The 22,562-nt window shown below is 35.5% G+C and overlaps 1 protein-coding gene and 1 long non-coding RNA gene across 3 annotated transcripts in view; one reads left to right on the top strand and one right to left on the bottom strand.

The window, feature by feature from the left end:
* LOC128648433 (uncharacterized) overlaps nucleotides 1-14,011 on the top strand; it is a 62,206-nt gene extending 48,195 nt beyond the window's left edge. The window contains exon 2 of the long non-coding RNA XR_008400596.1: nucleotides 13,533-14,011. This is a non-coding gene — a long non-coding RNA (uncharacterized LOC128648433). The remainder of the gene's footprint in view (nucleotides 1-13,532) is intronic.
* The window catches only part of ZBTB7C (zinc finger and BTB domain containing 7C), a 205,134-nt gene that overhangs the window by 106,825 nt on the left and 75,747 nt on the right, over nucleotides 1-22,562 (bottom strand). For both annotated transcript variants that reach the window (XM_053701092.1, XM_053701094.1), the window contains one exon: nucleotides 14,907-14,999. The gene's annotated coding sequence lies outside the window, so the exon portion shown is untranslated. The remainder of the gene's footprint in view (nucleotides 1-14,906; nucleotides 15,000-22,562) is intronic.

The following is a 22,562-nucleotide window of genomic DNA, read 5'->3' on the forward strand; positions in this document are numbered from 1 at the left end:
CTTAAACACACACACTTTTCCCCCACCTCCTTTTTTTTTTTTTCACCCCCTCCTTTTTTCCACGCTATTATCCTACCACCTAAACACCGCTTCACTTGATAAACTCACTAAACCACCCCGTAATCCCCTCCCCCTTCCCTCCCCATTACTAGAACATAGACACGTTATTTTACACATAATCTCACAATTTTTCACTCCTTATGGACAAATTTATCACCGCACAAATTAGAACTTCCCCTTCAGCCATGGCAGGCAAACAAAGAGAGAGAAAAACTAAAAACATGCAAGAGAATGTAACAGAGACTCGCTCAAGTAGCCCATTAAATTTAAATGAACAAATTGAGATACAAATTTTAGTCACCAAAATTTCTGAAGCTCTCTCTCCTAAATTCGAACAATTAAGAGATGAAATTAAGCATGATATTAACTCCTTATCTAAAGAGGTTCACCAGTTCTCTAAAAGAATTACGGAGGCAGAGCAAAGAATATCCGATATAGAAGACACTACCCTAAACCATAACTCTAATTTTGAAGACCTAAACGCTAAAGTATTAAGAATGCAACTTAAATTAGAGGATTTGGAAAATCGGGCAAGAAGAAACAATATTAGAATAATCGGAGTTCCCGAAGAAAAACAATTTGAGGATTTAAATAAACTAATTACAGTAACAATCCCACAGCTATTACAAATACCTCAAACATACCCCCACATTATAGTTGAAAGAGCTCACAGACTGGGGTGGCATAATCAGGAAAGAGAAAAAGCTCGTCCTAGACCCATCATAGCTAAGTTACTTAATTACCAAGACAAACTTATATTGCTCCAACACTTTAGACAAAAACAACCTATCTTTCTGGATAACATTAAAATCATGCTATTCCAGGACTTCTCAGCAGATACCTCAGCCAAGAGAAGAGAACTAGCCCCAATCTGTACACGCTTGATCAACCAAGGCTATCAAGCTACTGTAATATACCCTGCCAAACTTAAAATAACAATAGGTAATGTTGTTAAATTTTTCGAAACAGCCAAAGAGGCTGAAAAATATCTAAAACAGGAGTCTGAAAATTCTTTGACCCCACTCCCACCTCAGACACTGAGTAAAAAGGGAAAATAACCATTCTAAAATATAGGTAAGAGTAACGCATATAGAAATATGTAATGTATACCCAGTTTGTAAATAGGGATGATGCATTGGTCAGAGCTAGTCTGATTCATTTGACACCTTGGGTTGGCGCTGGCCTATGGAGAGCCCCAGGGCTGGCGAGGGGCTGGGGGGGGGGGGGAATGGGCCACAGAGACCTTCATTCTTTATTTTTATCTCTCCTTTTTTTTTTTTTCTCCTTTCTTTCCCCTTTTCTTCTTTAGGCAACAATGTCAGAGATTGTCTGTAAGTTAGCCTCCTGGAATATAGGTGGGTTAACATCTCCGATAAAAAGAACTTTAATTATATCCCACCTTAAAAAATTAAAGGTTAATATCACCTTTCTCCAAGAAACGCACATTAATTTAGAAGAAGTATATAAGTTAAAAAAATCCTGGGTTAAGGAAGTCATAGCTTCTCCAGCACTTGGAAGAAAGAGAGGCGTAGCAATTCTTATAGGGAAAAAAAATGATAACTACCACGGTACTTGAAGTTGATCCTGAAGGAAGATTTTTAATAGTAAAAATTAAAAGTGGTAATTTTACCTATACACTATGCAATATATATGCTCCAAATATTATAGACTACAGTTTCTGGGACAACATACAAAATAAAATTCTATCAAAAATAGAAGGGATTTTAATAATCGGAGGAGACTTTAATATATCACCACAATATGCCCTAGATAAACTTAGATCTAATGTTACAATGTTAAAAACAAAAAAAGATAACTTAGAAACAAAAATCTTTAACAAATTATATAATAATCTAAGAGTAAAAGATATTTGGAGAATACAAAATCCTGACACTAGAAGTTACACCTGTCTATCTAAGGCTCATAAATCTCTGTCGAGAATTGACTTGTTTTTACTAGATGAGAAACTACTGAATTTAAGAATTAAAACTAATATTTTACCGATTACAATCTCGGACCATGCCCCAATTACTATTGAGATTAGTCCACATGATATTAGATCTAGAAATAACCGATTTATCTTTCCCCAATATCTATCTACCAATCCAGATTTTAAAACAATGCTAAACTTAAAATTTGAAGAATATGCTCGTTTTAACAGCGAACACCTCTCTTCCCCAATGATATTCTGGGAGGCTGCGAAAGCAGTTATGAGAGGGGAGATACTAACGTATAATATTAATAGAACTAAGACATACAAAAATAAAGAAGAAAATATTATGAAAACACTCATAAATACATATAATAGTTATATAGTTAATAAAACACCTATGACTTGGAATAAGTATACGCAAGCAAAAAAAAAGAGAGACTCTTTTTTACTACATAAAGCGACTCAACAAGAAGTGAGACTCCAATCACAATTATATAAATATGGAAACAAGGCAGGTAAACTACTCTCTAGACTAGTCAAACAAGATAAAGGCCATACATTAATTGAACTTATACAGAAGGAGGATAAATTCATTTCAGACTCAGAAGACATTCTGAGAATAATGGAAGAATATTATCAAAGACTATATTCCCCAAGCTTATCTAATTCCAAAGAAAGTAGAGAATTTTGGAAACGAATTTCGTATCCAAGTATCACGCAGGAAATAAATGAAATAATTAATCTACCTATTACTGAGTTAGAAGTAATAAAGGGAATAGAGAAACTCCCTATTAATAAAGCATTAGGACCAGACGCTTTACCTAGTGAATTTTATAAATTATTAACCCCTGTTATAGCCCCATATCTAACTAAATTATTTAATAACATACAGGGAGTGCAGAATTATTAGGCAAGTTGTATTTTTGAGGATTAATTTTATTATTGAACAACAACCATGTTCTCAATGAACCCAAAAAACTCATTAATATCAAAGCTGAATAGTTTTGGAAGTAGTTTTTAGTTTGTTTTTAGTTATAGCTATTTTAGGGGGATATCTGTGTGTTCAGGTGACTATTACTGTGCATAATTATTTGGCAACTTAACAAAAAACAAATATATACCCATTTCAATTATTTATTTTTACCAGTGAAACCAATATAACATCTCAACATTCACAAATATACATTTCTGACATTCAAAAACAAAACAAAAACAAATCAGTGACCAATATAGCCACCTTTCTTTGCAAGGACACTCAAAAGCCTGCCATCCATGGATTCTGTCAGTGTTTTTATCTGTTCACCATCAACATTGCGTGCAGCAGCAACCACAGCCTCCCAGACACTGTTCAGAGAGGTGTACTGTTTTCCCTCCTTGTAAATCTCACATTTGATGATGGACCACAGGTTCTCAATGGGGTTCAGATCAGGTGAACAAGGAGGCCATGTCATTAGATTTTCTTCTTTTATACCCTTTCTTGCCAGCCATGCTGTGGAGTACTTGGACGTGTGTGATGGAGCATTGTACTGCATGAAAATCATGTTTTTCTTGAAGGTTGCAGACTTCTTCCTGTACCACTGCTTGAAGAAGGTGTCTTCCAGAAACTGGCAGTAGGACTGGGAGTTGAGCTTGACTCCATCCTCAACCCGAAAAGGCCCCACAAGCTCATCTTTGATGATACCAGCCCAAACCAGTACTCCACCTCCACCTTGCTGGCGTCTGAGTCGGACTGGAGCTCTCTGCCCTTTATCAATCCAGCCACGGGCCCATCCATCTGGCCCATCAAAACTCACTCTCATTTAATCAGTCCATAAACCCTTAGAAAAATCAGTCTTGAGATATTTCTTGGCCCAGTCTTGACGTTTCAGCTTGTGTGTCTTGTTCAGTGGTGGTCGTCTTTCAGCCTTTCTTACCTTGGTCATGTCTCTGAGTATTGCACACCTTGTGCTTTTGGGCACTCCAGTGATGTTGCAGCTCTGAAATATGGCCAAACTGGTGGCAAGTGGCATCTTGGCAGCTGCACGCTTGACTTTTCTCAGTTCATGGGCAGTTATTTTGCACCTTGGTTTTTCCACATGCTTCTTGCGACCCTGTTGACTATTTTGAATGAAACGCTTGATTGTTCGATGATCACGCTTCAGAAGCTTTGCAATTTTAAGAGTGCTGCATCCCTCTGCAAGATATCTCACTATTTTTGACTTTTCTGAGCCTGTCAAGTCCTTCTTTTGACCCATTTTGCCAAAGGAAAGGAAGTTGCCTAATAATTATGCACACCTGATATAGGGTGTTGATGTCATTAGACCACACCCCTTCTCATTACAGAGATGCACATCACCTAATATGCTTAATTGGTAGTAGGCTTTCGAGCCTATACAGCTTGGAGTAAGACAACATGCATAAAGAGGATGATGTGGTCAAAATACTCATTTGCCTAATAATTCTGCACTCCCTGTATATATCAAGGGTTGCTCACCATCAACTAGTTTCTCAGCTTCCTATACTACCCTTATTTTGAAACCCGGAAAAAATCCAACGCAAAAAGAGTCATACAGACCGATTGCTCTGTTAAACACAGATTATAAATTGTTGACCTCTATCTTAGCAAATAGGTTACAACCCTCTCTTGCACACATAATTCATAAAAACCAAGCAGGATTTATGACCAATAGTAATTCCTCTGCTAAAATTCGTGAATTATTTCTCACTATTGACTATATTAACATAGAACCAACCCAGGCACAAGGAGGGGAACAGAATGATACCGATATGGCAATAGTCACAATAGACGCCGAAAAGGCATTTGATTCGGTTAATCATGATCACTTATTATATACACTCTCCCAATTTGGATTCAGAGGCCAGTTTCCTAAACTTATTAAAAATCTCTACGAGAAAGCCCACACTAGGTTATTAGTCAATATTAGACAATCATCAGAAATACATCTCACAAAAGGTACAAGACAAGGTTGCCCTCTATCCCCATTACTGTTTAATTTGGCAATTGAACCACTAGCAATTTTAATCAGACAAGAGATTGAGGGAATTAAAATAAGGAAAAAAGAACTTAAAATTGCGTTCTACGCAGATGATATCCTAGTATATATGAGAAACACTCAGACAAATATCCCCAAACTAATGACTATTTTAAATCAGTTTAGTTCGTTCTCGGGATACAAGGTAAACACTAATAAAACTGAGCTCTATTGGTTAAGACCTCCAAAGCAGCATATAGGGAAGATTCCTTTTAAAATAGCTGAACATTCATTTAAATATCTGGGCATTATTATCTCCTTAAATCCAGAACAATGGTATTCTCTTAATATTCCCCCTATCTTAAAGGCTATCTGTGATAAAATGAAAGACTGGCAAAATCTACCTATCTCACTTTTAGGGCGAGTAGCCCTATACAAAATGATATTATTGCCAAAAATTCTATATATATGTCAAAATATTCCAATATCCATTGAAAAACTCTCCCTACCTAAAAAGTTCAGAGGATGTGCCCTACCAGATCGACGCCTATATTATTTTGCTTTCTTAGCTAGAATAGTAACTGACTGGGTCTATCATTAGGACTATGTAACAGACAACGATTTGGAACAAAATATAACGTATCCTTATAATCCTACAGCACTAATTCATATTAAAATTAATGACATTCCAAAGAGAATTAAGAAATATCGCTCAATATATACACCAATTAAAGCATGGTTAAAGATTTGTAATCTATTAAAAATAAATAGAGAAACTTCAAGCTATCTACCTCTAAGAGGTAACTCACAATTTGAACTTGGCTTACAAACATCACCCCTCCAAAGATGGCAGACAAGGGGCCTCGAAAGAGCGGTGCAACTAATAGACACAACAAGGAAATGTATTAAGTCATTTACCGATCTCAGAAGTGAATCTAACCTTCCACAAAAAGATTTATTTTTCTATCTTCAGGTTAGGCATTATATCTGGAAGCTAATAAACACATCAGGCTGGAACTGGTCATTAGGACCACTTGACCACTGGTTAAAATTGGTAAATAAAGGCCAATTATCAAATTCTCATTGTTACCAAATACTAAATTCAAGGAAAGGAGCCGATAACATAACAAAAATAGAATTAAAATGGGCCTCAATCTTAGGTTTAACACACATAGAGGAGGGATATACTCAAAGATCTATATTAAAGATTAGTCAAACAACGCTTTCCTCCACATGGAGGGAATCACATCTGAAACTTCTTTATATGACGTATGTTACCCCTGAAAAGGGATATACCTGGGGTAACCTCCAATTTAGTAAATGCCCAAAATGCTCCTTACTAGCAGCTAACCTTAAACATATGATGTGGGAATGTCCTAAGATGAGTGCAATGTGGAAAAAAGTGGAATATTGGCTAAATAGAAAAGTTGGAGTAGATAATATAGTCCTCTCATTTATAAACATATTATCTCTTAGAATAGACGAAAGATTTAGGCCAGAGGAGAAAAAAATTATTAGCATCACTATATTAGCAGTAAGATATTTGATATTTAAAAATGGAAAGAAACAGCAAATCCTACTCTTCCTGAGGTTAAAAATTGTTTAAAAAAGCAATGCATACTTGAACAATATGATGCAAAATTATTTAAACCTTGCGATGTTGGTAGATTTTTTCAAAAATGGTCATTATTTATAAAGATCTTCCCACAGAGAGAAATAGACCTCTTAATCTATCCATTTAGAAATTCAGATTTAGTTTTATTGGGATTGTGGTAAAACACATTATAAAGATATAAAGAGAATAAGAAGCTTTTTAAATCTCCCTTCCCTTCCCTTTTTTTTTTTTTTTTTTTTTTTTCTTTTCCTCCCCCAATCTGGTTTGCTCTGTCCCATTCCCCCCCCCCCCTCCTCGGCTACATATGGCCATTATACATATATGTAAGATAGAGAATCAGGCAACAAAGAACGAATAAGGAAAAAAAACGAAAAACTCCAACACAACATAACGTATACAAGTTTCCTCCCAGGGCACAATATAACTATAATAAAACTATTAGCTGAAATAAGGTCACATTAGGAAAAGGAAAGAGAAGAGTAGGAGGAGAATGTGTTTTCTTTTTTGTGGTCTCTTTTGTCTTGAATTAAATTAACAAATGTATTAAACACTGGTCCAAGACCTTACTTTATTTTTCTGATTCTTGCAAAGCCCTGCGAGGCGCAACAATAACCTACAACTGGTAGGAGCTAATAATGTGTTGGAATTGAATAAAAATTTACTTTAAAAAAAAAAAAAATTCCATGCCCTATCTGAATCATATCCCTTTAACATTGTCACATTCCACACAGTGATTGTTTGCATAGTTCAGAATTTGGACAATAAATTGCCTGTTTTATTGTCTGTGCCTAACTGTCCTTAGAAAACAATACTTTATATAAACAAAAATTTTACATGTATATCTTCAATATGTTAACAGCTAATATAATTTAAAAAAAATTATTCTCAGGTGAATCTTTGATTTAAATATATAATTATATCTAGCATGGATTAAGTGTTTAATATGCCTTTAAGATAAGTGCTGCTAACCTACCTATTTATAAAGCTATACTGATATAGAAGAAGCACGATAAAAGATATGGTTGTAGGCTAATTGTCAGCTATTTATTATCCATAAATCTCCCTAAATCCATCAGTGTTGCCCAAGTATATAATAAATATCAGATGGATATTACTACCAGGTTTTCTATTTAGGGAAATCAATCATTTCATCCTTGGTCCCTTCCGAGAGGTTAACTAGACTCTAACTGCTAGAATACAATGCCAGTATAATGAATTCTTGTATTGCAATTTGTCTAAATGGTAACACCAAATTGATGGATGGAACAAATACCACAGAAAAAAATACAACACAGAATCATCAATTTTTCAAAAAACAAACTTTGTAAGATAGTTTAAAACATCGTCCTTTAGATAGAGCAAAGAAAGGCAACACAGAGTCTACGTGACTCTGTCATACTGAACGAACTTCTGACACTAACAAAACTTCTGATTAAATCTGATTAAAGGGATATAAAACACACATTTTTTCTTTCATGATTCAGATAGAACATGCAATGTTAAGCAACTTTCTAATTTACTCCTAATGTTAATTTATCTTTGTTCTCTTGGTATCTTTATTTGAAAAGCAGGAATGCCAGCTTAGGAGCCGGCCCACTTTTGGTTCAGCACCTGGGTAGCGCTTGCTGATTGGTGGATAAATGTAGCCCAGGTGCTGAACCAAATATGGTCTGGCTCCGAAGCTTACATTCCTGCTTTTTCAAATAAAAATACCAAGAAAACGAAGAAAATTTGATAATAGGAGTAAATTATCAATTTGCTTAAAATTGCATACTTTATCTGAATCATGAAAGAAAGCATTTGGGTTTCATATCCCTTTAATTAACTGATATCTATTATTCATCATATGCTAGTTTTTCAATACATTTAATAAGTTTTCCTGTAAATTGAATCCCATTGGGTGGTAAGAAAAACCTTAAATAAATAATACAGTTATTAAAAATTATTAACTTGATGTAGGGAAAAAAGGAAATAGCAAAGATTTGAACATTTATTCTCATAGCCTTAATCTAGTAGAATTAATATTCAGATGTTTCTGATTTTCCTTGATCTTTTTGTAAACCATCATATCATACAAACTAGTAAAATTAACATTCGTTGTACAGAAACCGTAAGGTAGAAACTAATTTCAAGCGCAACAGTAAATTGTTTTATGTATTTGCTCATCACTCGCAGATTCCTCCTCAGCTTTTCAAAGTGTATTTCCTATCTGAGATGTACTGACTCAGGCATTTATTTAATACAATGAGAAATTTTCTTTTCTTTCATGACACCTCATAAAATGACTTTTCGATAACTCAAAGCAAGCTTTGTAACTGGTGAATGGCAGTTTCAGTTGTTTTATTTTTCAATTAATTACTTTATTTAAAAACAAAACAAAAAGGAAAAACTTATAATGTCAAGCAGAATGAATTGTGTAAAATAAAACGTGACAAAAAAAAATCCATAAACGCCCACTTACCTGGATATGTATAAAATATAAATTGCAGTTTATATTGCAGAAATATTCTGCAACAAACAAGTATAATGATCAATCAATTATTAAAGGGACGTGAAACCCAAACTTTTTCTCTAACGATTCAGATAGAGGCTGCGATTTGAAATTACTTTCTAATTTACTTCTCTTATCAAATTTTCTTCGTTCTCTTGATATCTTTTGTTGAAAAGCAGGGGCCCTTATGAGCCGACCCATTTCGGGAGCACTATATGCCATTGCCATCAGTTTTGCAAGAATGTTATCCATTCGAAAGGGCACTAGGCAGCATCACTAGTATTTCCTGCCATGTAGTGCTACAGATGTCTACCTAGGTATCTCTCTCTAACAGAGAATATCATGGAAATTAAACAAATTTGATAACAGAAGTAAATTGAAACCTTTTTTAAAATGGTATGTTCGGTCTGAATGACAAAATACATTTTTTGGGTTTCATATCCCTTTAAGTAATGTAATAACAAAATGTATCAGTCTCTTGTTGCTTTCTATGGCCTAGATTTGGAGTTCGGCGGTAAAAGGGCTGTTAACGCTCCGCGGGTTTTTTTCTGGCCGCACCATAAATTTAACTCTGGTATCGAGAGTTCAAACAAATGCTGCGTTAGGCTCCAAAAAAGGAGCGTAGAGCATATTTACCGCAAATGCAACTCTCGATACCAGAGTTGCTTACGGACGCGGCCGGCATCAAAAACGTGCTCGTGCACGATTCTCCCATAGGAAACAATGGGGCAGTTTGAGCTGAAAAAAAACCTAACACCTGCAAAAAAGCAGCGTTCAGCTCTTAACGCAGCCCCATTGTTTCCTATTGGGAAACACTTCCTACGTCTGCACCTAACACTCTAACATGTACCCCGAGTCTAAACACCCCTAACCTTACACTTATTAACCCCTAATCTGCCGCCCCCGCTATCGCTGACCCCTGCATTACACTTTTAACCCCTAATCTGCCGCTCCGTAAACCGCCGCCACCTACGTTATCCTTATGTACCCCTAATCTGCTGCCCTAACATCGCCGACCACTATGTTATATGTATTAACCCCTAATCTGCCCCCCACAACGTCGCCGACACCTGCCTACACTTATTAACCCCTAATCTGCCGAGAGGACCTGAGCGCTACTATAATAAAGTTATTAACCCCTAATCCGCCTCACTAACCCTATCATAAATAGTATTAACCCCTAATCTGCCCTCCCTAACATCGCCGACACCTACCTTCAATTATTAACCCCTAATCTGCCGACCGGAGCTCACCGCTATTCTAATAAATGTATTAACCCCTAAAGCTAAGTCTAACCCTAACACTAACACCCCCCTAAGTTAAATATAATTTTTATCTAACGAAATAAATTAACTCTTATTAAATAAATGATTCCTATTTAAAGCTAAATACTTACCTGTAAAATAAATCCTAATATAGCTACAATATAAATTATAATTATATTATAGCTATTTTAGGATTAATATTTATTTTACAGGCAACTTTGTAATTATTTTAACCAGGTACAATAGCTATTAAATAGTTAAGAACTATTTAATAGTTACCTAGTTAAAATAATAACAAATTTACCTGTAAAATAAATCCTAACCTAAGATATAATTAAACCTAACACTACCCTATCAATAAAATAATTAAATAAACTACCTACAATTACCTACAATTAACCTAACACTACACTATCAATAAATTAATTAAACACAATTGCTACAAATAAATACAATTAAATAAACTATCTAAAGTACAAAAAATAAAAAAGAACTAAGTTACAGAAAATAATAAAATATTTACAAACATAAGAAAAATATTACAACAATTTTAAACTAATTACACCTACTCTAAGCCCCCTAATAAAATAACAAAGCAGCCAATCGGAATTAAGGTAGGAATTTTCTGATTGGCTGATGGAATCAGCCAATCAGAATATAGTTCAATCCGATTGGCTGATCCAATCAGCCAATCAGATTGAGCTCGCATTCTATTGGCTGTTCCGATCAGCCAATAGAATGCGAGCTCAATCTGATTGGCTGATTGGATCAGCCAATCGGATTGAACTATATTCTGATTGGCTGATTCCATCAGCCAATCAGAAAATTCCTACCTTAATTCCGATTGGCTGATAGAATCCTATCAGCCAATCGGAATTCGAGGGACGCCATCTTGGATGACGTCCCTTAAAGGAACCGTCATTCGTCGTCTAGTCGTCGGAAGAAGAGGATGGATCCGCGCTGGAGGTCTTCAAGATGGAGCCGGTCGTCATCGGATGGAAGAAGATAGAAGATGCCGCTTGGAGAAGATGTTTGCCGGTCCGGATGTCCTCTTCTTGCCGGATAGGAGGAAGACTTTGGACCCTCTTCTGGACTTCTTCAGTGGATGTCTAGCCCCCGCTTGGGTTGGATGAAGATCTTGGAGCCAGGACGGATCGGTGAACCTGGCATGGTGAAGACAAGGTAGGAAGATCATCAGGGGGGTAGTGTTAGGTTTATTTAAGGGGGGTTTGGGTTAGATTAGGGGTATGTGGGTGGTGGGTTGTAATGTTGGGGGGGGGGTATTGTATGTTTTTTTTTACAGGCAAAAGAGCTGAAATTCTTGGGGCATGCCCCGCAAAGGGCCCTGTTCAGGGCTGGTAAGGTAAAAGAGCTTGTAATATTTGTATTTTAGAATAGGGTAGGGAATTTTTTATTTTGGGGGGCTTTGTTATTTTATTAGGGGGCTTAGAGTAGGTGTAATTAGTTTAAAATTGTTGTAATATTTTTCTTATGTTTGTAAATATTTTATTATTTTCTGTAACTTAGTTCTTTTTTATTTTTTGTACTTTAGATAGTTTATTTAATTGTATTTATTTGTAGCAATTGTGTTTAATTAATTTATTGATAGTGTAGTGTTAGGTTAATTGTAGGTAATTGTAGGTAGTTTATTTAATTATTTTATTGATAGGGTAGTGTTAGGTTTAATTATATCTTAGGTTAGGATTTATTTTACAGGTAAATTTGTTATTATTTTAACTAGGTAACTATTAAATAGTTCTTAACTATTTAATAGCTATTGTACCTGGTTAAAATAATTACAAAGTTGCCTGTAAAATAAATATTAATCCTAAAATAGCTATAATATAATTATAATTTATATTGTAGCTATATTAGGATGTATTTTACAGGTAAGTATTTAGCTTTAAATAGGAATTATTTATTTAATAAGAGTTAATTTATTTCGTTAGATAAAAATTATATTTAACTTAGGGGGGTGTTAGTGTTAGGGTTAGACTTAGCTTTAGGGGTTAATACATTTATTAGAATAGCGGTGAGCTCCGGTCGGCAGATTAGGGGTTAATAATTGAAGGTAGGTGTCGGCGATGTTAGGGAGGGCAGATTAGGGGTTAATACTATTTATGATAGGGTTAGTGAGGCGGATTAGGGGTTAATAACTTTATTATAGTAGCGCTCAGGTCCGCTCGGCAGATTAGGGGTTAATAAGTGTAGGTAGGTGTCGGCGACGTTGAGGGGGGCAGATTAGGGGTTAATAAATATAACATAGGGGTCGGCGATGTTAGGGGTAGCAGATTAGGGGTACATAGGGATAACGTAGGTGGCGGCGATTTGCGGTCGGAAGATTAGGGGTTAATTATTTTAAGTAGCTTGCGGCGACGTTGTGGGGGGCAAGTTAGGGGTTAATAGATATAATACAGGGGTCGGCGGTGTTAGGGGCAGCAGATTAGGGGTACATAAGTATAACGTAGGTGGCGGTCGGCAGATTAGGGGTTAAAAATTTTAATCGAGTGGCGGCGATGTGGGGGGACCTCGGTTTAGGGGTACATAGGTAGTTTATGGGTGTTAGTGTACTTTAGGGTACAGTAGTTAAGAGCTTTATAAACCGGCGTTAGCCAGAAAGCTCTTAACTCCTGCTATTTTCAGGCGGCTGGAATCTTGTCGTTAGAGCTCTAACGCTCACTGCAGAAACGACTCTAAATACCGGCGTTAGGAAGATCCCATTGAAAAGATAGGCTACGCAAATGGCGTAGGGGGATCTGCGGTATGGAAAAGTCGCGGCTGTAAAGTGAGCGTTAGACCCTTTAATCACTGACTCCAAATACCAGCGGGCGGCCAAAACCAGCGTTAGGAGCCTCTAACGCTGGTTTTGACGGCTACCGCCGAACTCTAAATCTAGGCCTATATCTTTTCTGGAATCTGTTGTCAAGTTTTACTGTTCATTTTATCTATAAAGTAGTTTTTTTTTGTATTTTTGCAAAATTAAGTTTTTTTATGAGATTTAAAAAAAAAATCTAAAATTTTTGTTTCATTACAAACAATCACAAGGCAAATGATAAATCTTGCAATTTGTATTTTAAATAACCATAAAAATATAGAAATGACATTAAATATATCAAATCCTTGTCATCCAAATGCAAAGTGAATCACATAAAAAAAAATGATGATTAGACTAATAGGTGTTTTTGTGTTTTTTTAGGTTGTCTCATAAAAAGTGAAAATAATCCCTCTTTAACAAGGATTTTCCTTTGTTTTGACATTTCTGCGTGCTGAATATTTGACATACGCAGCCAGCTACAGGATGAAAGTCATCACACGGACAAATCAATCTCCACCTGTTTGCACACCTACATCTTGTCTCACGGATAATGAGTTTTTAAAACCACCCACCCTAATGCCTAAGGCTTGCATTTTAGCCAATCAGTGCTGACTCATAAATAACTCCACGGGGTTGAGCAGAATGTTATCTATATGACACACATGAACTAGCGCATGAACTAGCGCTGTCTAGCTGTGAAAAACTGTCAGCATGCACTGGGATGGGTTTAATTTTGACTTGACTGTCTATTTAAATGACAGGAAAATGCAAATGAATAATGAAAGAGCATTTCACAACTCATAATTGTTTTGGTACTCATTTTGGGTTAGATTACAAGTGGAAATAAATTGATGATGCGAGGTGCGTTATCTTGCGTTCAGTCTTGCTCTAAGAGGAGTGCACAAGAGGATGGTAAAATATGTTGACTAAAGAATCTTAACGAAGCCAACATTTTTAAAGGGAACTCTATACTTTTAGAGATTTCAAGAGGTGAGTTAAAAGGACATATACAAATACTCATGCAAAATCACTTGAAACTGATGCAGTATAACTGTAAAAAGCTGACAGGAAAATATCATCTGAGCATCTCTATGTAAAAAAGGAAGATATTTTACCTCACAATCTCCTCAGCTCAGCAGAGTAAGTTCTGTGTAAAAAGTTATACTCAGCTGCTCCCAGCTGCAGGTAAAAAAAAAAAAAATGAAGAAATGAACAGCAGCCAATCAGCATCAGCTCTTTTACTGTGATCTCATGAGATTTGACTTAACTCTCATGAGATTTCATAGTAAGCTGAATAAATAATATGAGAGTGCACGAGGCTCATCCCCTAAGCTGTCCCAGGACAGACACACTAAAATGCTGCTTAGAAATCCTTTACAATGGGATGTGGCTACTGAGGAACTTTTGAGGTAAAATATCTTTCTTTTTTACATAGAGATGTTCAGGTGATATTTTCTAGTAAGCTTTTTACAGCTATACTGCATCACTTTCAAGTGTTTAAACATTTGGGTATTATGGCCCTTTAAGTTTTCTGCTCGAGCACAAAAAGCTACTACTGAAAAGCTTTGCCCTGAAGTAAACCATCAACTCTTGAAAGCTTGCATAACAAAATACATGTAAATTATATGGAAAAAAAATCAATTAAAGGGACAGTATACACCAATTTTCCTATAACTGCATGTAATAGGCACTAGTATAAAGAATATACACAGATACTAATATAAAAATCCAGTATAAAATCTTTTAAAAACTTACTTAGAAGCTCCCAATTTAACACTGTTGATGAGGTTAGGCTGGGACACCCACTGAAAGACGATGGGAGCAGACCCTCCCCTGCATATGAAAAACCTATTATACAAACAGAAGCAATGTAAAGTCTTTATACATCAGTATACATCTAAAACATTAGGACTTGGTTAGGAGTCTAAAAAGTAGAGCAATGTTATTTAAAAACAAGCAAAAACACTCCCAGATGGGCTATATAAATTGAACATCTACAAAACATTTATGCAAAGAAAAATATAGTGTACAATGTCCCTTTAAGTTGTATCATTTATAATTACTACATGATCCAAAACAAATATTTATTGTTTTCAAAAATGTTTTAAAATGTATTTAAAGGGATATGGCATATGACAAGGTACAGGACTTAAAGGGGCTCAAAAGTGTAAATGGATATGTGTATACATGTGTATATGTGTACATTATATATACAGTACACTGATCAGCCACAACATTAAAACCACTGACAGGTGACGTGAATAACATTGATTATAGTGTCACAATGGCACCGGTCAAAGGGCTGGGATATATTAGTTTTAGAATTTCATGTGTTGGAAGCAGGAAAAAAGGGCAAGCGAAATGATCTGAATGACGTTGACCAGGGTCAAATAGTGATGGCTAGATGACTGGGTCAGAGCATCTCCAAAACGGCAAGTCTTGTGGGGTGTTCCTGCAGTGGTTAGTACATACCAAAAGTGGTGCAAGGAAGGACAACACACATGGGGAGCAAAGGCTAGCCTGTTTGGTCCGATCACACAGAAGAGCTACTGTATCTGAAATTGCTAATAAAATAAATGTTGACCATGATAGAAAGGTGTCAGGACACACAGTGCATCACAGTTTGCTGTGTATGGGGCTGTGTAGCCGCAGACCGGTCAGAGTGCCCATGATTATCCTTGTTGACTGCCGAAAGCACCTTCAATGGGGACGAGAGTATCAGAAGTGGGCCATGGTGCAATGGAAGAAGGTTTCCCTGGTCTGATGAATCACATTTTCTTTTAGATCGGGTGGAAGGCCGGGTGCATGTGCATTGTTTACCTTTGGAAGATATGGCAGCAGGATGCACTATTGGAAGTAGGCAGGCTAGAGGAGGCATCAGTATGCTCTGGACAATGTTCTGCTTGGGTCCTGGCATTCATGTGGATGTTACTTTGACATGTACCACCTACTTAGAGATTGTTACAGACCTTGTACACCCCTTCATGACAATGATGTTCCCTGATGGCAGTGGCCTCTTTCAGCAGATATTGTTGCCTTGGCCTCCAAATTCCCCAGATCTCAATTCGATTGAGCATCTGTGGCATGTGCTGGAACAACAAATCCGATCCATGGAGGCCCCACCCTGCAACTTGCAGGACTTAAAGGATCAGCTGCTACTGTCTTGGTGATACCACAGGACACGTTCAGAGGTCTTGTGGAGTCCATGCCTCAATGTATAACTGCTTTTTTGTCCACACGACGGGGATCTACATGATATTATGCAGGGGGTTTTAATGTTATGGCTGATCAGTGTATATGTGCTTGTATATGTACTGTATGTGTACATGTGCTGAGCATTTTTAACTTATTTCATATCTGAGTTAGGAAATCTATTACTTAAGTGGAGGCTTAGAGCAGTGATTTGCAACCTTTTTTTGCCGTGGCACACTTTTTTACATTAAAAAATCCTGTGGCACACCACCATCCCAAAATGTTACAAAATCACACATTGTAGCCTAATACAGGATATATATATATATATATATATATATATATATATATACACACACATACATACACACACACACTGTACTGTGCTGTCATGCCATGCCGCCTACAAACTATACATGACATATTGACATTCATTCACAAACAATCATAATGATTGTCTGTGAATGAATGTCAATGTCATGGTTGTAAATGACGCCTGAGGAGCCTGTCACATACCTCCCAATATTTCAAAATTTGAAAGAGGGACACCCCCGCACTGTTGTCAGTCTGCCGCGGCACACCTGAGGATCTCTCACAGCAAACTAGTGTGCCACGGCACACTGGTTGAAAAACACTGGCTTAGAGCACCATCTTCTTGGTGTTTGAGAGATAGCAGATATGAGTTTTTCAGCACACCCCCATACAAAACTATTATGTGAAGGATTTAGTGTTCTATCCGACATCCAGATAATAGCTTGCCCTACCTAGACTATCACTGTTTTGACTTGTAATATGTGCAAACCCCCCCCCCCAAAAAAAACAAAAAACAACGCCCTATTAATTTAAGCACAATAGCGCTAGTATTTTTTCTCTCCGTTTATTCATTTTTGAGTTCACTTTCCCTTTAAATTTATATTTGTATTCTATGAAAAGGATTGATCTTATATTTCAGTGTGATTTCTATCTAGACCTTTTCCCAAACACAATCATTTCAAATTAGACTAGGGTGACCCTATTGCTGCTTTAAAAAGGGACACATATGAAAAATACATATGTCAGCTGTTTAAAGAAATGTTTTGTATAAGAACCCTGACATATGTATTTTTCATATGTGTCCCTTTTTAAAGTGGCAATATGGTCACCCTAAATTAGACCCAACATTTAACTATGCATGCTGGAATTTCAGCATATCTTATTACAAACAGGGTATTATTATATAATCTATAAAGCAAAGTAAATTAATATATAAATTACACGCCTTATGAAATAATCACACTACTTTAAGGCTCAGAAATTAGTTGCAAATGTTTTTCAATTTGTAAATAAACCGTTTTAGAACTGTCTGTAATTATCCCTTATTTGATTGGAGAGCTCTGCTAGACAGCACACGGGATCACATACTATTGATGTATTTGGTACATTATTTCTGGGCACGGATGTATAAGTTCTGTGAATTCCAAGCAAACAAACTCAGTGAATAGGGAGTCACATCATCTTTATTTATCTTTACATGCGCTGTCATTTTATATTGAAATGGATTTCATCACTCAGTTAAACATAATGACAGTTTGTTTTTAGCTGTCAGTAACTTTCAAGACTGTCACTCAATTAAAGGAACATAAAAGTCAAGATTAAACTTTCATGATTCAGCCACAGTATGCAGTTTTCAATTTACTTATATTATCAAGTACTTTGTTCTCTTGGTATCCTGTGTTGTAAAGCATACCTAGGTAGGCCCAGGAGGAGCAATGCACTACTAGGAATGAGTTGCTCTTTGGTGGCTGCCCACATATGTCTATCGTCATTGGCTCACCAAATATGTTCAGTTAGCTCCAGTAGTGCATTGCTGCTCTGAAGCTGACTTTAACTATGTGTTTAACAATTTGCATTACAGCATTTATTTATTTATTTTTGCACTTTTACGTTCCTTAGAAAATTATGTTTGTAGGGCTAAGATATGTGTGCCAAATCTATATGTCTTATATTCCACTTGCTCATATACTGTATCAAGTTATTGTATACAATAAATAAATACTTATTTGTGCCAAACATTCCCTATCCAATAGCAGGCCAATGTTTTAATGATGACCAAAGTAAATAGAGTAACAATTTCCAACATGATAACTAACACTCCCTGCAGATTTTATGCTGCTCTTGCTTAAGTGGTAGTTTTAAGGGTTGCTGGGGGGGTGCAAGCACCCCAGTGTTTTATCATAGCATTCTCAAGGTATCAACAACCATAAAGTAGTAGACATTGAGAGAGGTAAAATAGGAATAAGTTACTCCAAGGGATATAAGGGTCACAACTGAAATGTACATGATTGTATTTAAGTTTGAACTAGAAGCATTTTTGCAATATATTTTTCTAGAAAAAAATTGTCACTGTGTCTTTTAGGTTTATTTTTTATCTTAAATAGCTGGCTTTGCAAATTGAAACCATCACCCTCTATTCTTTAAAACATGTCCATTCAAATGTGTTGAGCCTGCAGGAAGTACAGACATCCTTTTTTTCTATCTCTCTATACCCAAAGGACTATGAAATGTTCATTATAAGTGGTAGCTTCAATGATCAAAACCAGGTATATAAATTGCAAGAAAACCTAAAGGAGCACATTTTCCAGAACAGTTAATACTATGCATACAAGTCATCTGTAATATATGAAGAGAAAAAAATGACAATACAATACATGTGACCATGATTGTTTTTAAATATTTCAACAAAGCTAGCTGTTTATTTTGAATGGGGGTGCGTCTTTGGAACCTTTTGGAATACTTATGGTAGTTTATTTTATTTGACTGGCAAAAGGTCATTGACCCGTTTTTAATTGTAATATTAGTTCACTGGACTATTTTTCCATAGTAATATAATATACTCTAAAATAAACTCTTCAAATTACTTATACTTTCCCATTTGTTAAAGTACCATTATACAGTAGAATTGCATAATCAACAAACACAGTAAAAAAAAAAGGCAAAGCAATAATACTTATCTCAAACAAGCAGTTGATTTTAATCTGGTTAAAGGGACATGAAACTCCAAATTTTTCTTTCATGATTAAGCACTATGATCGGAGCACTATTTGGCAGCATTTTAGAAGAATGTTATTCATTTGCAAGGGTACTAGATACCAGTACTATTTCCTGCCATGCAGTTCTCCAGATGACTACCTAGATATCTTTTCAACACAGAATATCATGGGAACAAAGGGAATTTGATAATAGAAGCACATTTGAAACATTTTTTTTTTATTGTATGCACTGAATCACAAAAGATTTTTTGGGTTAATATCCCTTTAATTTTAAAGATTCCTTTTATTTCCATATCCCAAACCATGTGACAGCTATCATATTATATTATACATGTAATAATATGTATATGCGCTACGAGCTTGCTTTTCAGCAAAGGATACCAACAGAATAAATTAAATTTGAGAATTAAATTTGAGAATGGAAATATATTGTAGAGGTGGTTAAAGCTATATCTGAATTAAAGAAAATTCAATTTTGACTTTCATGTCAGGACATTAATAAAAAAAGTATATAAACATATTTCTGCAATTAAGCATCATATTGCAAAATATCTGCATTAAAAATGCTTTATAAGCATTTAAGACTGTAATTTTGTTTTTGTTTTCAGTGATTTCCTGTTTCAAAGCAGTCCAGGGATACACCCTTAGTAAACTCTAATCTAAACAAATTTTTTTGCTTATGCTTTCACAATTTCACAGTCTAATGTCAATCAGCTCCCTCACAAATTAAGTAAAAGTTATTTTTTTGTTATGTCTAAATGGGAGTATTTAAAAATGTATTGCAGTTTTTTTAAATTGATCCTCTTATGCTGAAAAAAAAACAAACATTTGGGTTTTATGCCTTAGCTGCGTCACTGCCTACCAACAGATTTGTGGGAGTTTTCTTTATCAGCCACTGAGTATTCTGTTGTTAGGGATGTTGTTGTACACATCCTGGTAGTTTTAACCCTTTAAGGACACAGCTTTCAGTTTGCTCAATTGTTTTATGACGGAAAAATTCCGTCATATGTCCTTAAGAGGTTAAACAGTTTTCACGTTTAAGCAGAGGTTTGTTTTTTATGAATGTAATATTGCTTTAATAATTTAACACAGTCATTACACCAGTTTATTATAAATGCTGTGCTCCCAATAATACATTCTGTTATAAAATCTAAGGCCACAAACCAAAAGCTTGAATGCCAAAAAACACAACCCAAAAATGCATAAGCCCCAACCACTGCTTGATTAGAATTCTCCCATGATATATTGGCTACACCCAGACTGCATATGTTCCAGCCTTGATTTTTTTTTAGCCCCAGGAAACTCAGGCTCCACCCATATGACACACAGGCTCCCCCCTTAAAGGGACAGTCAATGCAAAAAATGTTAATGTTTAAAAACATAGATAATCCCTTTATTACCCATTCCCCTGTTTTGCACAGAAAACATGGTTATATTAACACACTTTTTACCTCTGTGATTACCTTGTATCTAATCCTCTTCTGACAGCCCCATGATCACATGACTTTTAATTTATTATCTATTGAGTTGGATTTAAGCCAATTAGTGCTGTGTTGTGCACAACCCACGAGCGTCAGCACAATGTTATCTATATAGCTCACATGACCTAGCAAGCCCCTGTTGTGAAAGCTAAATAAAAAGGATGTGATAAGTAGGGTGACCATACTTCCGCTTTAAAAAGGGACACATATGAAACATACAAATGTCAGGGCTGTTTAAAGAAATGTTTTGTTTAAGAACCCTGATATATGTATTTTTCATATGTGTCCCTTTTTAAAGAGGCAATATGGTCACCCTAGTGATAAGAGGCTCTCTTTAGTGGCTTAGAAACAGGCATTTAGAGGTTTAAAGCTTATAAAGTATATTCATATAACAATGTTAGTTGTGCAAAGCTGGGGAATGGGTAGTAAATGCGTTATCTATCTTTTTAAACAATAACATTTTTTTGGGTTGACTATCTCTTTAAACCATGTAATAGGCTAACATATTTAATATTGGAAGGTAAGGAAAGTCTACAGCTCTTGGCTGCCAGAGACACTTATGCAATGTGTCTAGCAAGTAAATAGTTAGCCCAGTATGATTCAGCCTTTCAGGTAGAACAAGTGAAAGCTACTTCCTTCAAAGTGTAGGGTACAAAATGTTATGCTAATCCTATTAAGCGTTTTCTTATATTCTGTAGCATAGCAATTATATGTATTTATTCAAACTCCATAATTTTATAACTTAATCTGTTTGCATCCAGGGGGACTAGTTTAATTATTTATTTATTTTACAGTGAATGCATGTTTGTTCATGTACACAAAGAAATGACAATTATAGTATTAGAGGGATTTCATCTTTTTTTTTTAGCTTAGAGGGACATAGAACAACCATCATTTGCATTGTGTATTTTATGTATTTATTTTACATAAAAACCAAGCAAACTAAAATATTAGATATATGTCAACAAGCATGTACTGTGTCTTATAGCCAGCCCCTGAGAAAAAAATTATATTGCATGTTTCAAGGTATTTCACTGGGAAGGGCTCAAAAGTGTATGTGTGTGTGTAAAACAAATGTACATATATATATACACATATCTAGACATATACATATATCTATCTATACACACTCATACACGTTTAGACATATATATATTTATTTATACACATATGGAGCCCTTCCCAGTCAAACACCTTGACATAAACTATATTCGTTTTAACCCTTTTAAAACCTCTTTATGAATATTTAAATTATATATATATATTAAAAAGTGTATATAGGTGCACCTTTTAAAGGGATATTAAATTTACACAGCATACTATACTATGTGATTTAGACAGCATACTATTTTTAAAAAGTTTCCAATTATAAATTCTATTATCAAATTTGCTTCATTGCCATGATATTGTTGAAGTTGAAGAGATACCTAGGTAGGGATCTGGAGTACTGGCAGGAAACAGTGTTGCCATTTAGTTCTTTTGCAAAAGGATAGTGTTCTTGCAAAACTGCTACCACATAGTGCTCCAAACAATGTGCCTGCTCCTAAGCATATGCCCTTGCTTTTCAACAAAAGACACAATGAGAACAAAGATAAATAGCTTGTAAGAGTAAATTAGAAAGTTGCTTAAAATCACATGCTCTATCTGAATCATGAAATAAAAATGTTAGGTTTCATATCCTTTTTAATGTGTTTTTGATGCGTTCTGTG

Source organism: Bombina bombina, chromosome 2 (assembly GCF_027579735.1).
Source record: "Bombina bombina isolate aBomBom1 chromosome 2, aBomBom1.pri, whole genome shotgun sequence".
Taxonomy (NCBI): Eukaryota; Metazoa; Chordata; class Amphibia; order Anura; family Bombinatoridae; genus Bombina; species Bombina bombina.